General features: G+C 53.0%; 1 protein-coding gene across 3 annotated transcripts in view; it reads right to left on the bottom strand.

Moving 5' to 3' along the window:
- The window catches only part of CUEDC1 (CUE domain containing 1), a 76,212-nt gene extending 60,432 nt beyond the window's left edge, over positions 1-15,780 (bottom strand). Inside the window, exon 1 of one of the 3 annotated variants that reach the window (XM_070482929.1) lies at positions 15,174-15,780. The gene's annotated coding sequence lies outside the window, so the exon portion shown is untranslated. Of the gene's footprint in view, positions 1-8,138; positions 8,160-15,173 lie in introns of those variants that run through there. The other 2 variants (XM_070482930.1, XM_044744773.2) reach the window with 2 other exon arrangements.
- Positions 15,781-16,296: the final 516 nt, after the last annotated feature.

Raw genomic sequence — 16,296 nt, 5'->3', positions numbered from 1 at the left:
AATGGCACCATCTCCCCCCAATTCAACAGCATATGACAAGAAGAATTTACAACCTTGCAAAGTTCAAAAGGAGGAGGGGACGGAAGAGATGGGAGTCTGTGAGAATCCAGCCACCTGATTTTGGTCCCAGTGTCCAGCCTCTGAATGAGCCCCGGTTCATGCATTCTCGAGTGTGAGGAAACTTTGCTGAGTGGCCAGGACGCCCACCTATGCATACTTAAGTTTATGGCTCCCCATCCCTCTTGACCAGAATGGAAGGCATGAGGCTGGGGGTCAATAACAGTAGTAAAAACTCCAATCTACCAGATTGGATGCTGTTTTCCTCAGGCTGACAGTGACTTGAAAATAAACACACCCAAGCCCAGAATCAGCTCCTTCCTGAGTGCGAAAGGCTGGGATCTTTTCCCACACCTCCCTCAAGAATCCCCATGAGGACTGGCGAGCTGACCGAGAGAGGCCCGGCCAATGTTAACAGTTAATAGAGGTAGTCGGGTCTGTGTCCTGCCTCCCCACCTCCCCACACCTGAGGCTGCCCCTGCTGGTCACCCCTTCAGACAAAGCCAAAGAGGAATGCAGAGTCCAAGGAGAAGATCTGATTATTAACCCCCATCTTCCCTAAGTGGAAATGCACTCATCACTCACTCATTCAGTAACAAACATATGGAGTACCTTATAAGTGATCGAGGTGCTTAGAGAGCAGACACACCATCCTTCTCGATTTTTATACTTGGCTTAAAGACAAAACGATGGGAGGGAATCCCAGGACCAAGCTCCCCCAAAGAGAGCAGAGGCTACTGCAGCTCCCAAGATCAGCATTCTCACTAAAACTCACTGGTTAACACCTAAGAAACCAAATAGCCAATGCGGTTGCATTACATTTAAGGAATGATTTTGTGTTTTCTCGGAGATTATACTCATTTGATATTTACTGCCAAAAGGATGAGTAAGTCTTAAAGATCTGCTTCAGGTGGCCCTGGCTAACTAGCTCAGTTCCGTCTGGGTGCTCCCTTCTGTGGCACATATACTGAAATGGGTGCAGGGCCCTGAGGCTTCCATTCTGAGGTGGCCTAGGGGGATGGTGATTTTTTTTCCAAGCTTCCTTCCCTCCCCTCACTCTCACACACACCCTGTTGCCTGGAGACTGAACACATTCCTGATGCTCAGGCTTCTTTTCATTCTCCAGAAGCAGGAGCTTTGGAAACTGGGGCCTGCAGGAAACATGCCCGGGGCGGGTGAGAAGGGGGGAACCCGGAGTGACATTTCCTCACACACAGGCCCGTCCGTCCCGGCTCCCCTCCCCTTCCTCCCAGGTTTGAAAGGCCCCAGCAGGCTGGAACTGAAGGGCTCCCACAGGGAACAAGGCCCCCTTTGACAGCCTGTGTTTACCGGCCGGGCAGGGGTTGCCATGGCCACGGGCCACGGCGGGCCAGAGCCGGCCTCAGCGCGGACACCCGCCCCGACCGCCTTCCAGGGGACCCGTCGGGCCCCCAGCACCCTCTCCCGAGCCCCGCGGGGCTGGAAGCGCTGATTCTCCTCGTGTCTTCGGCGGAAAACCGCATTCTGAATGGGAGGAAGGAGGACTAAGGCTCCCCCAGCGGGCCCAGCGGCCACCTCCCTGGGGCTCCCCAGACAAAGGCCGGGCCACTGGGCCCGCCCGCGGCCCAGGGATGCGGCTCCGCGTCCACACCACCCCGCCCGCCGCCCGCTCCTGGGGGCGACTTCCTTCTGTCGCTCATCGCCGCCGCGTCCCGAGCGGGCAGCGTCGGGGACGTGCCCCGGGCGCGGGGAGGCGGGAGGGCCGACCCTGGGCCTCGGCCTGAACTACGCAGCGCGCGGCCCAAGGACAACGATGGGGCCCGGCGCTCGCCAGCGGCCCGGGCGCCTCAGCCCTCGCCGGCCCCGCCCTCCTCTCTTGTCCCCTCCCCCGGAGAAGCCAGGGGGAGCGGGGCACCCAAATAACTCAGCCCGCAAATCGCTCTGTGGTCACAGGTGTCTTCGCTTCTTTGTTAACTCTCCGCGATCTGCAGGCTCACCCCAGGGGGCACCTTAGTCCCACTCCGCCTGCACCAAGACCCAGCGCCTCCCCAGCCCCAAGCCCAGGACTGCAGGAAGGAGCCGCTAAGCTCCAGAACTTCGGCGGGGCCGGCCCGAATTCGGCGAACGCCGGGGCGCAGCTGCAGCGGCTGGGAAGCGGGCGGCGGGCTCTCCAGGGCAGGGCCGGGGCACCAGCTGTGCGCCCGAGCGCCTCCTTCCCAAAGACCGAGCGTCAGCCCGCAGACCTGCCTCTGTCCCACAGGCTGCCCGGCGCCCTTCCCACCCCCCACCCACCCCTGCGCAGCCCTCGGGTTCCCTGTGACTCAAACGGCTGGGCACACAGCATCACCACACCGCCCAGTCCCTGGAATTGGCCAGCTTGGCTTCTATTAAGAGTATTAGCTGATATTTTATTGAGCACTCATTTCATGTAATCCTCGCAACAATCAACCGAGGGAGGTACTGCGAAAATCCTCATTTCACAAGTGAGGAAACCGAGCCTCAGGGAGGTTAGGGAACTTCCCCAGGTCTTATAGCTGGCAAGTGAAGAACAAGCACTTAGATCCAGCTAACTGCAGACGCCGCGCGTTAACCCTCACCTTACACAGAAATATGCATATGCTGCACGTGCTGAATCTTCAAAGAGCAGAACTAAGCTCAGAGAGGTGCAGTGACTTGCTCATAGTCACAGAGCCAGCTGGGCCAGTTTCAGCCAAGGACCAAAGTGCCATAATCTAGGCTAACATCCTTTCTCCATCACACAGCTTCAGCTACAGAAGCATCCATATATACGCAGGTGAGAGCATACTCAAGGTACTTTCTCTTTTACAGTGTTATGGTCTAATAACCTATAAATCCAGCCTGGCAATGCCCCCTGCTAGTACTATCCACTGCCTCGAGTCCCTGCGCCATGACCTTCCAACGAACAGCTCCCCCTCCTGCACCAAGACTTTCAAATTCTCTCTCACACCATTATAATCTCTCCCGCCCGTCTTCAGGGCAGTGCAATCTCCAAGATTCCTAAGGAGAAATCCCGCCACCATGCCAGCTCGCATTTATGCAGCACATAGTTCTTGGAGCTTTCTTACAGACATTATCATAGACATTATCCAATCAACTCGATGACCCTTGAACCAGGCAAGCAGCAGCACCTTTCTGAGTACTCCTTCCATCCCCATTCGCAGACAAGGCCCCCAAGCCATGATGGACTATAGGACCATGTCTTCTCAGCTACAGCTGATTGGACCAGTGGGAGATGGCTGACACAAATGGGCCAATCAGATTCCTTCCCCAGGAATTTGAATCAAGGTTCTGAGATAAATTCAGTCTGATGTCTACTGGGACCCAGACAAGTGTAGTTGGGAGATGAGGGGCCATGACATCTGGCACATGTCCACAGAAGCAGTGGCAGCCTGCAGTTCTAGACACTTGGGAGTTCTAGACAAAGACATATTTCCTGCTCTTGAGTCTTCCATTTCCCCCTGACTTCAAACAGCTCGTGCTGGTTTCTGTTACTTGCAATCAGTAGAGTTGAACTAAGAGTTGGGCTAGATTAAGATTTTATTTTTCTTTTTTCTCCCAAAGCCCCCCGGGACATGGTTGTGTATTTTTAGTTGTGGGTCCTTCGAGTTGTAGCATGTGGGATGCCACCTCAGCATGGCTTGACAAGTGGTGCCATGTCCGCGCCCAGGATCTGAACCAGCAAAACCCTGGGCCGCCAAAGCAGAGTGCATGAACTTAACCACTCAGCCATGGGGCCGGCCCCCCTATTCTCTTTCTTTTACAGATGAGGAAAGAGGCTCACTGAGGTGAAGTGACTAAAGGAATGTCACATGACCAACATGTAATAAAGGGGAGGTTAAACTCCCTGTTATGTGACTGTCCTTCAATGCCATCTCATGCCTCCTTCCCTGGATCAAAGGACGTGGCAGGTGTTCCCCTCCTGTCAGTGTAACAAATGGTAACTGAGGATAAGTAACTAGGCCAGAGGCTAGTCACTCCAATAGACTAAAGCCAGGAACAAGAAATACAAAATCCTCTCCTTTGAAACCATGAAGACAGCCCTTGTCCCCTCTACATTTCCCAGTATCCCTTGCAGTTAGGTTGGAGCCATGTGACTAGTTCTGGCCAATGAAATGTGAATGGAAGTAACAGGTGTCAGTTTCTTGCCAAGACAGTTAAAAGCCAGGGGCTGGCTCCATCTCTCTCTTCCCCTCCTGTGGTAACCCTGAAGGCCCCATATTCCAGATGGTGTGGCTACAGATCCGGCGTGGTGGGGCAGGGGGGAGGAGGAGACTGCCTAACCCACATCAGACTTTCCATGAGCACAAATTAAATCTTCATTGTGTCCAGCCCCTGGGATGTCAGGGTTTGATTATTTTTGCAGCATAGTCCAGCCTCTTCTGACTGAAGCACATAAATTATTCAGCCTGGGCCCATCAGCACATTTCTCTGATGTGCAGGATCCTGCACTCGTTTGTTTAACAAATATTTCTAGAGCACCAATGCCAGATGCTGTAACGGATACAGCCAAGAGCACAGTGGTAAAAAAAGACCCAATCCTGCCCCTCAAGAAGCTCCCGATCTGGTGCCCCACAGGCCCTACTTTGGGACTACAAGGAACGGTGCTACAGGAGTGAAAGCAGGACCTCCCACCCAGCCACTGGCTAAACTGAGCCAGAGAAGAGGTAAGCTGCCAGGAGGCAAAGACAGCTTGTCCCAACAACTCCGGGAGTATGGCAGCCAAGAGTGAGTTCACACCAGATTTTCACACCCTGGGCTCTCCCAGCTCCCTTGCCGCCAGCCTCGTGGCCAGACACAAGTGCTTCCCTTGCCCTGGGCACGGAACAGAGGAGAGAAGGCATCAAGGAGGAGTCATCCAGAGAGCAGGTGGCTAATAAAAAACAGCAGCAGCAAAAGACGCAGCTCATCTGCCTTCCCGCTCTGCCGCAGAAGTATCTCCTCTGGGGATCACCCCCCTGCTTAATTTATTTTAGCCCCAAAAGTCCCCAGTGACTGAGCTTTCCTCCCCTGACCCCTCATAGTTGAGGACCAACCAGAGAAATCATCACTCTGCCAGGAACTGGGCACAGTTGAGAAAAGCACACAGTCTGGGAAATGTGTGCCAGGAAGCCAGAGAGAGTCTGAAACACGACCACCCCATTAACATTCCTGAATCGGGCTTCCAGGGGGCTGAGCCCCAGGGAGCTTTCCTGCAACCCATCTCTCCAGGGCAGACTTCACATTCTTCTGGGGACCCCAGCCTCAGCTCAGAGTCCAGATTAAGGTCCACAGCAAGGTCATAAAGAGTGGCACAAAAAAGGATGTGCTCCCCAGCCTCCCGGCAAACTCAGAGAAGGGCAGGGCGGCTCGTGGGGGGTGCAGCTGGCTGGGCAGGGAGTTCTCACACCTGGAAGGAGTCCTCAAAGAGAACAAGAGCTCCCCAAAGGTGTCCCAGGGTCAGGCATAAGCACAGAGAGGGCCCCTGCCTGCTTCACGGAAAGGGGTATGACTAGCCATTCACATCCCTGAGGGTCAAAAGCTATTTGTGAATTGTCTAGTTTTATGTAAGGAATTTTTATGTTAATGTTTTCAAAATTATCACTGCTGTGTGTGAATTTCACCAGTGGTTTATCATTATAAAATGACACACTCTATTCATTTCCCCTTAAGGCCTATTCATTCCCCAGAGCCGCACAGGGATGGAGAGGGCTGAGGGTGGCAGTGACAGGAAGCTGGGATCCCGACCCAAAGTCCCTAGAGGGACCTCACCCTTGGCTCAAACCACCAAGGGCCCACACTGTCAGCCTCTGCCCTGGGAGACGGACACAGAAGGCTTCTGGTTGCAGTCAAATGCCATCTCACTCACTCGTTCTCTTCTTTCTTTTTTCTTTCCCAGGATGAAAGCTAATAGGATGATTCATTCTCTTATTAAGTTGCCTCATAAGAAAAAAGGAAGTCACCCAAGTTCGCAATCCTCTCTCTGAGGAACGCAAGCCACCCCATGGCTCATCCCCATACGCACTTCACAGAAACGAAACAACAAAGAAGAAAGTCGACTAAAAAGCCCATCCCTCACCTCTCCTTTCATGTCTCAAGAGTTCACTATCCTTGGCAGTTTCCTAAGTTTCTAAAGCTGTCACAGCTGAGGGCTGAGTCGGGATTTAAAGACGGGCTTCCAAATAAAATGTGATAGGAGAGGGAGGAGACACGTGGCTCTTAAGTCCACAGACCCTGCAGTCCCTCAAGGCAGATAGTAAAAATCCGCCCAGAAAATGTCCTCTGTCCCTGCCGGCTCTCTTCAGCTCTGGCCCAAACTTAGAAACAGCTGTTTCCCTTTAACTCCAAAAAAAGCTCTCATATGCTCCGTCTCCTCATTCTTTCCAACACTGTGATCTGTACACTTAATCTACCACCAGGCTCAGCTTATCCCTCCCACAGCTCGTCAAATAAGAAGAGGAACAGTCAAAGAATAAGAAGCCCAATGCTGCAAAGTTATAAAGCCCTTTTGTAAACACATCTACAGACCCAGCAGCCTGGCTTTCTGAGTTCGGATCCCAGCTCCTCAACTAACTAGCTGTGTGACCCTGGGCAAGTCGACTTAACTCTCTGTGCCTCAGTCTCCTCATGTGTAAAGTGGTGATAATACTATACTCATATAGGGCTGAGTACATAAATTTTCGTAAAATGCTTAGAAAAGTGCCTGGCGTGCAATAGCATGTAATAAATGTTAGCTCTTACTAGACCATCAAAACAATCCTGTGCAGTAGGGACTATGATTACCAGCTCTATGTAACAGATGTGTTCAATAGGCATTTGTTGCTGTGGGTATAATAATACATTAGCCTCAAGAAAAGTACAAATTAAGAAGTTAAGTGATCCTCCCAGAATGACACAGTCCATTCGTGGCAGAGCCGAGACTGGCTCTCTGGTTTTTGGACTCCAAATCAAACACTCACAGATTTCACACTTTAACACACTCCCTCCCTCAGACATGGAAATTTGAGAAGTCCCGTGGATCGGCATCAAAAACAGATTAAAGTCTGTAACCCCCAGAGAGCCGGCAGTATCTCAAGGGAATGTCGCAGGATTTGCCAAACAAAATTAATTTCCATTTGTTTTCATATTCTAAGGAAACATATCAAAGCCTTACAGGAGAGGGTGCCACCCGATCAAAGGTGTCAAAAGACCCCTCTGGGCTGAGGATCACACCTGCCTCAACAAGGTTTCAGACTAAATGGGCTCCCTTGGGAGGCTCCTAGGCTGTCTGCAATTTGCAAAAAGGGTCAGTGCGAATCATTTGAGAGCACATTTGTGCAGGCATGGCCTAAGACATGTGGACTTCTGCCAAGCCCATAGTTTTTTAAAACAAGTACTGTCTTCACCCTTGATAAATAGCAGCCAGGCTACAGAAATATTTCCATTACACCCAAAAGCTTGCTTGCCACCACAACTCATTGAAATGGATGTTTCCAATTTGAGAAGAACGCCTCAACAAAAACATCAAAAAACACCCCAACCTCTCCAGCAGAGGTAACCAATCTGGCATTTAAGAAACCTCTAAACACTAGTAAATAATATTTGTGGAAACAAATTATTGGGTAAAGATACACCCTCATGCCCAAAGTCTCACTATATCGAATAAACGGATTAAGCCCATTTCTTCCAGCTCTATTACGAACATTCATTAGAAGATTTCTACAGAAACACTTCCATAAACGCTCTTCACATATTTCAAGACTGTGATGAAATCACCTACGGCCATGCTCGAGACAGCTAAGAATAAAAAGAGTTTAGCCTGATAGCCCTGGCTCCACCACTAACTAGCCACATGATTTCATGAAATAATAATAATAACAGCAGCGGCGGCAGCAGCAGCTGACATTTACTGAGAATTTACAATATGCCAAGCATCATGCTAAGGGCTTAATAAGTATTTGATCCTCGCTAGCAACCATTAGGGAATATTCCTCCCATTGTATGGCATCAGGAAACTAAGACTCAGAGAGACTGAGTGACTTGCCCCAGGAACACAGCAGCGGCTAGCGGAGGCTGGATTCACACACAGGTGGTCTGACTCTGACTCAGTATTCTTAACCACATACCATAGGTCTTTTCAAGGTGCTTAACGACCCAGGACCACAAATTCCTCCAGGAGCAGTCTGGATGATCTTCCAAATCCTTTCCGGCTTTAAAATTCAGTGATCCGCTCTCTTAGAAATAAAATGAATTTACCACTTTGAGAAATAAAATGCAGTGATGGTCCAAGCCCTGTGAAGACGGAATAAAACATTTGTGTGTGCCTCCCCCAGGTGCAGACAGGGGAGGAACACTGCCGATTTTCTAGGATAATAATGCCCTGTGAAACAACCAGCCTGGCCTCAAACCGTCTCAGGAAAAATGACAGCTTGAGGTTCTTAGAGGATGCACCAACTTGCAAAGGTCTGCAAGATCTCAACTATCACCCCTCAAAGCTTCATTTGACTTTTTTTTTTTTTAAGGAAAGTCAAATGGAAGAAAATGCAGCACAGCGGGGGCTGGTTTTACGGATGTCAGGACAAGACGCATGTAAGCCTTGTGGCATACTTAACACCTTGCTTTCCTCTCGGGCCTACACCTGCTCATGGGAAACCCACCTCATCCAGGTAATCCGTGTGTTACAGCCTCCCTAAGACCCCCTAGCCTGTAGCTCAGTAGTCCTGTAATTGCACAGGTTTTGGTCCTGGGCACACCTGCTGATATCTTCGCACACTCCCTCTCTCATCAGCACCCCTGTCTCCAGATACACGGACACTCAATGGCTGCCTTCCCCGACTCCATCTCTGATTCATCTCCTTCCCCTCCCTGCTCAGCACAGGAGTTCCCTGCCCACCCACCTTGCCACTAGCCGACACAGCCAATGGCGAAACTCTCTCCCAGCTCAGCCCTCCTCTCGCTCTCCCTAGCTCGCCCTCTCAGCTCCTGGTACAGCCTGAAACCGAAACTAATCTCAGACCTGAACAAAGTGAAATCATTTCCTATGCCTGATCACCCTATGTGACCACAGAGAATCTCCTCAACAGAGCGCCAACCCAGCTTGCTGGTCCCCCCAAAAAACAGCTCTATAGGTGCCCTCCTAGAACCTAATGCTTTCTTAATGAATAGGGGATGACGGGGTTACAGGAGGAAGCAAGAGTTCTTGCCATAGTGTTTTCTGCTGCTGCTTCTCTTTAATTTGTACAAGTCAATTTAAATTCACCCCGGAAAGTATACAACCCAGTATTTTAAACTCGTTGTCTAGCACCAGTTCATATTTGGCTCATGCTTAATCAGAGTCTCCTCTGGGACCAAGCCTTGTTCTCTTTGGAGATCCCTGTGGCCATCTTGCTGAATGCAGTTTAGATTGCTATGCTTCATGCTTTTCCTAAATTTGAAAAAATGCAGCCTTGACTTTTGTGCTAGGAACAACAAAAAAAAGAAAACAAACCAAAAAAGCAAAAGTCATTACAAATGAACATAACATCACCTCTTGATGATCCTTCTGAAAACTATAAATTTTGAGAAAGATCCTAAACTGTGTTTTGTTAATTACCCATGCCCCCAGCACACTTCCGGACACCTTTCTCTGTTGCTGGGGGTATTATAGAATGATTCTACTGTCGGCTTAAGCAAAACAGAACTGGCAGGGTAAACGCACCAGCCCAGCAAGTATATGGTAAGAGTATTAACTTTTGGATTGTCTGCTACGTACTCTTCACTCAACAACGTTTACTGAAGACCCCGTATGAGCACCAGAAGCTCCTCTAGGTGCTGGGCCAGCAGGGTGAATAAGATGACCCTCTAGCTCCAACTGGGAAACTTATTCTCAGAAAAATCTCCTGAGGAGCTGGTGCTTTCTCCAATTCCAACAGCCAGACAAATGGTCAACTACTTGCAGGCTCCCTGCAGCCCTCTTCACCAGGCCTGGACTCCATCCTGTAGGGCTGCGGGGCCCTCCCAGCGAGCATTCCATCTGAGCAGGAGCAGCGCAGGGCAAGACCCCAGCTGTGGGGCAGATGTGGTTTGTGTCCTGGCTCACTAATTAATGGATGAGCCACTCACCATTACTGGACATGCTTCAGTCACTTCAATGGTAAAAGGACGGGTAAGGCCAGATTTGAGCAACCTTCTGGCTCAAAAATTCCAGCTCCTTTTCCCCTCCTATCACTGAGCTGACACAGACCTCTAGGGGCCTCTACTTCATCTTCCTGTCTCCAGATGAAAGCTCTTAAATCACAAAGACAAATGAAACTTGTTCCCATTTCTAAAGACCTTTGGGAGGCCGCTCCCCTCTGACCCTCTGAGTCACTTGTTCTCACATCCTATCTGGAACGTGGTCCCCATATCTTACTTGAGTCCTTGCTCTGCAGTTTACATTCCTTTGGCCCCTGGTTCTGCTTCTAAGTATGAAGAGACAAGCGTGAATCACTGTGTTCTGTGCAGTACTCCTTATGAGATTTTTATTTCTTCTTCAGCATGTTCACTGCAGGCATTACAGGAGGTGACTATTAAAAACCACAAAGGCATCAAGGAAGCCAACCACACTTCCCAGTTCCTGCCTCACCCTGGCAAGGGTACAGCAGGATCCAGAAAATCTGACCCTCGGTCCTACGTACTGTTCACAGAGTAGGAGAGCAATGTCCTCCTTGGCCAGATCAAAAGCCCCGGAGACAGCAGCCACCTTTACCCTCACTCAGCTCAAGTGCCTCCCCTTCCAGGAAGTCTTCCCCGCCCCAACTCCTCTTCTAGATGGCAAAGCGCCCCTCTCTTCAGCACTTTGTCTCATCGCAGTACTTGCCATGGCAACTGGGGCTCTAGGCTAACATGTTTGTCTCCCCTACTAGACGATAGGCATCTCGCAGGCAGGGGCCATGTCTTAGTGACCTCTGTACTTGGGGTCAGGCTCCTGGAGAGAATCTGGCACTTGGCCAGTGGTTCTCAGCAGACTGTGCTGGGCTGAACCCTCCAGGCATGTTCCAGTGATGCTTGAACACTGCATTGTCAGGCCTTCAAGCAGAGCACAAAAGCCCTCCAACCCCCCACCCCCACCCCATCATCCCCACCTGACTCCAGCGCGGAGCTCAGCAGGGGTCTCTCTAAGAATTTCTCTAAGGATGTAAGCTCTGTAGCCAGGCCTTTTGGGTTCAAGTCCTGGGTCTGCCACTTTGTAGCCACACGATCTTGGGCAAGTTATTTAACCTCTCTACGTCTCTCTTTCTTCACTGAACAATACATATAACATCTCATAGGGTCTTGTGAGGATTAAATGAGCCCATCCGTGAGAAGCACTTGGAATAAAGTCTGACCCACTAAAGTAAGTGCTCAGCGGGTGTTGGAATGACTATTTTCCAAAGCTATTCCTTCACAGAACCCCCACCCACCCCCTGCAGCTTCCACTCTAGGCTACATATTGGTCCTGCCCCCTCACGAGATTCCCCTCCTCCTCCAGGACAAATGCTAGCGCTAACATAAAAAGCCATACGACCCTCCTCACGAGTTACCACCCTCCCCCTCAAATTCTCCGAAGAGCAGAAGACTTGGTTCCATAGCCCGGCTACAAATGCTGAGTCGTTCTGTGCCCAACCACACTTCTCTATAGTCACCCTTGACAGCCCAGGCTCCCTGGCTCCCCACTATGCAGTCCCCTCAGCTCATCATTTAAGAGCCTTCCCCTACCCCATGCCACCCCTCCAAAAGCCAGCCTCAGGCTCTACAGTTTTCACCAAAGATTTTCCTTAACAATAAGGAGCCTCAGCCCATTAGCACCCCTGCGCAGAAATAATAATAATAACAACAGCTTCTACTCTAAAGCATGCTTACTCTTCGTCTGGCATACATGTTAGATCTCCTTTAACTCTTTCCAAAGCTGAGAAACTGAGGCACTTACAAAGTCCTCGAGTAAAATGGAGAGCTGGGATTCTAACGGGATATGTAACTTCAGATCCTACACTCAAACCACTAAGCTCTGACGGAAAAGGGCATGAAGTGGCCGGACAGTCTCCTGGGGGTGGAGGTTAGAGAGAGTTGGGACTTTTTTACCCCACCAATCATTCCTCAAAGATACTTGGTGCCACCGTAACCAGGTGAAACGGTCACTTTTTCTGAAAAGGGAGTTTCTGTTTACAGCCATTGTTACCATTTTTATCATTTAGGACCTGTTTCAAAGATGAGAGTGGTAGCTGCATTATTAGGAGTCCATTGTATTGCTCTGACACATCAGAGGAGGCTGGAAGCAGAGGGAATCAGAGAAGCACTGAGTGAGCCAACACAACCAGCATCCTAAACTCAACAACCTGTGGCATGTGGGCAGCAGCAGACAAGTCCTGGCCACCGAGGAAGGTGAATCTTTAGTCACTGCCATAGGACCCTTACATCCAACCCAGACAACTTCCAAGTCACAAGTCAGGGACCACCTGCCAACAGCATTCCCAAGGCCCTTTATGGCTCTTACTTCCCATAAGTGTAAGAGCAACACAACAGAGGCATCGCCTCTTCCAGGCTACCTTGTATAGTCAGAGGTGGTCCCTGTCTGCCTCCCAGCTTCCTGCCCCCGAGTACTAGAATACTCCTGCCTATGTTGCTTATGGCCAGGATGGGGAAATCCATCAAGGCAGAGCAAATGTAGGAAGCTTTTAGGGAAGAAACAAATGTGAGTGCTACGATATGCCAAACATGGCGCCTGCTAGTTAGACAAAGAAAACCCCCATGAGCTACAGTTGTCTGCAGGCACTTGAGCCTAAGAAGGGCTTCTCAACACCAAGGCAGGGAATTCACAGACGCGAGACCCTACTACAGGCTCTTCCAGATCCCCGGCGAGTGTAGATGCCACAGTCACCTGAGCAGCAGCCCAGAGCCCAGTGAAGTCTGGCTAAGAAAGAAAAAGCAGGCCAGGCGCCCTCGGGGATGCCCTGGGGATGGTGACAGCCATTCCCTCTGGCCCCCACTTGCCTTTTAAGTCCAGAAGGACCTGAGGAACCTACAATACCTAGATCCTGACCTTGGACAACTCTGCCCCAACACTTCCTCAAGAGGAAGAGTGTCCCCCTTACACTCTCCACTGAAGCACCTTCTCCCACCTCACCCCATTTCCCCAAGAATGAGCTGGGGCTCCTAAAGCACCTGGCTCCTACAGCCAATTGAAACACCAGAACATCCATCCCTCACCCTAATCCCTGTATTTACCTAATTCTCTGGGCCAGCGCCCAGAGCCTTCCCACCCACAGGCACAGCAAAATCAGCCCCGGAGAAGGGCCACCCCATCTGCCCCCATCCTCTGGCTATCCGTAAGGAGCTGGGATCTGGTCCAGAGTTTCCAGATCTCCATGGGCCACAAGCCCACATTTGCAGTGGAAGGTCATGAGAAAAGACCTCTCTTGAGAGGTCTGCTCTTCGCACCCTGGGGGTTATTCACGGACTGCTCACAAAGGAGGGAACTGTTCTGAACGGCCTAGGCTGGACTACAGACTCTAGATCAGGGGTCTTAACAGGGGTCCCAGTTGCAACGGGTAGAGTAACCCTCTGATACTGCATAGGAAATGTGTCCCTGCAGGCAGGCAAGTTTCTGAGGAGGAAGGAGTTAGAGCTTTCATCAGATTCTCAAATGGGCCCATCCAACCTCTGGCCCCAAATTCCCCCCTAGTCATAATAATATCATCCCCAGGCCATCCTAGTGGTCCACGGTCTCGCTCCTATTCAGGGATGTGCCCTGGCCTGAGGCACCTCTCCTGTTCCCCTGTCTCCTGCTTCCTCCAGCTGCAGAAAGTGGACAGAGGGGTTTCAAACCCAGCCTCCAACTTCCTGGAGCCCTGAGCCATCTTTGGGATGATGCCACCCTCCATTCAAATTGAAGTCCCAATGGCATCGACCCCCAACAAGAGAGAGGGCCCAATTTCACACATGATCCCACAGGAGCCGAACCTCATGATGAGATGACTTCCCCCATGAGAGTTCCTGGCGTCCCTCACCTCCTTCAGGCACACCTGGCTAACTCCACCCAGGCTGTGAAGATGAGCATGCCTGGCCAAGAAAAGAGATAAGAGGCCCAGAGCATCTCCTGGAGTCCCTTCTCCTGGGCCAGGTGGCTCACCCCGCCTCAGGATAAACAACAGGAAGGTGATGCTCCTGCCTCAGGGTCAGGTGGGGAGTGAGATGGTCTTCTCGTAGCCTGTATCACCTCTAGGATATCTTATTTCTAAACTCGCGGTCACTCCCCTCACCTTCCATTCTCACCAAAAAAAAAAAAAGTAAAATCTAAAACCTCCCTCCCCCTAAAACAAATTCCTCTCCAGGAATTTAATTTCAGTATAAATTCTTGGAGCTAAAACTTCTTTTAAGGGGAAAAGACATGGGCAAGCCAGCGCTAGGTGTAAGGCAACAATGCAAGGAGAAAACCAAGAGGAGAGAATGAATTAACGGCAACACCAACCCCCTAGAGCTTAGAGCCCGGGGCACCTAGCGCCGGAGGGGCGGGGGAGCAGGGGCGGGGACAGTGCGTGCTGAACTTTCCTAGCCGAGCCGGCGGGAGATGCAGCTCCCAGGGGACCGGGTGGGACCAGGAAAGGCTGAGCTGACCTGTGACATCGGCGGCGGCAGGAAGCGAACCTCCCCTCCTCCAAAAAGGAGCTCTGCCCCCTGCGCCCCCCGCCAGCCGTCGCCAACCAGTCAACGCCCCCAGGCCCAGGCACAGCGGGGAGGGGCGCCCGCACAAAAGGGGGAGCGGCGGGAGAAGGGGCTCAGGGCGGCGCCGGCACCGGCACCGGCGCAGGGAGGCCTCGCTTCCCTTCCCCGCGCCCACCCCTCTGATCCCACGCCCGGCTCCCAGCCCCGGCTGCCCGCACGCCCCGCGCGCCCACGGCCCGGGATGAGGTGGGGGCTCGGGCAGGAAGCGCGGGCCGGACCTGCCGCACGCGGCCGGGGCGGCGCGGGCTCCGGGAAGGCGCGGCGGTAGCACCGGGAATCAAACTCGCGCCGACCCGGCCCTCCCGGCGGCGCCTCGGCGATCGGGGCCGGGGAAGGTGGGGCCGCCGGGCCGGGGCCGGGGCCGGGATCGCGCGCGGGGCGGCCCGCGGGGTCCGCGGCCGGGGCCCGGGCGGGCGCCGGCGGGGGCGAAGGGAGGGTCTTACCGAGCAGCCGCCACGCGCGTCCGCTCCCCGCGGGCCGGTGGGGCCGGCGGGCGGGGGAGGGGCCGCGATCCCGCGGCGGCGGCGGCGGGCCCGGCGCGGCGGCGCGGCTGGGGCGCGGGAGGCGGAGAATGCGAGGCGAGGCCAGTTTCCTAGCGGCGGGCGGCGAGAAATGCAGCTGTGCCTGCGCGGCTGCCGGCGGGGCCGCAAGTGGGGCGGCGGGGAGGAGCGGGGCTGCGGGCGGGGCGGGGGCCAGGCCGCGGCGCCCCCAGACCCTCTCCGACGCCTGACTCCATGCAAGAGAGGCCGGCAGCAGGAATGGGGTCCGAAAGCAACACAGTTTCGGGGGCCGGGGGACGCCGGGTGAAGATTAGGAAAATCCCGGTCGTGTCCCCCCAACCCCCCGCCACCCCCCGCGCCAGCCAGGACCGGCCGCGGTGACTCCTGGTGAGCGAGGAGCCTGGGTCTCCCGGGCAGAGCGGGGTGCGGGGCGTCCTGCTCCCCCTGGCTCGAGGAGCGGCGCTGGGAAGGCGCACCCCCAAGAGAGAGGGCCGGGGAGACCCGAGACCCGGGCTCGGAGGGGAGCCTGACAGCAGGGCTGCACCGAGAGAATGCAGTGTGTGGACGCACATCTGGGGCCTGGGACAGCTGAAGGGTGGGGGAGGGGCGGCCTTCTGGGAGTTAAGGCTCGGGAAAGGAAACAAATAAAATGCTGAGGTCAGAGGAGATGGTGGGGAGGGGGTCAGGAAATCAAAGATATTCCTCATTCATACCATCAGATACCACTTGCCATCTCCCCTCCTGCTTCCCCAACATCCCTGGCCACTTCAGGGGTTTATGAGCCCTGAGAAGATTTTCCACAGAAGATTGTTGAATAAATGGGAAATCAACCTTGGCTGTTCTTTCTCCACGTAGTTTGGTTTCTGACTCCAATTTGGGGATGGGTAGGGTGGGGCACATGGTGACCACCAAGCACCTGCTTTGAAGAGGAGCTGCCTTCGTTGTTGAGGAGGGTGAAGGCCAGAATGCAGTTCCAGCTCTGCCCCTAGACAGCTTGTGAAGGGTCTGCACCCTCCTCCTGGAAGAGCCTGCCTTGGAGACCCACTTGCCCATCGGGGCTCAGACT

Source organism: Equus asinus, chromosome 13, assembly GCF_041296235.1.
Source record: "Equus asinus isolate D_3611 breed Donkey chromosome 13, EquAss-T2T_v2, whole genome shotgun sequence".
Lineage (NCBI taxonomy): Eukaryota > Metazoa > Chordata > Mammalia > Perissodactyla > Equidae > Equus > Equus asinus.
The sequence above is the reverse complement of the archived record's forward strand: the minus strand, read 5'-3'. Positions and strand labels throughout refer to the sequence as shown.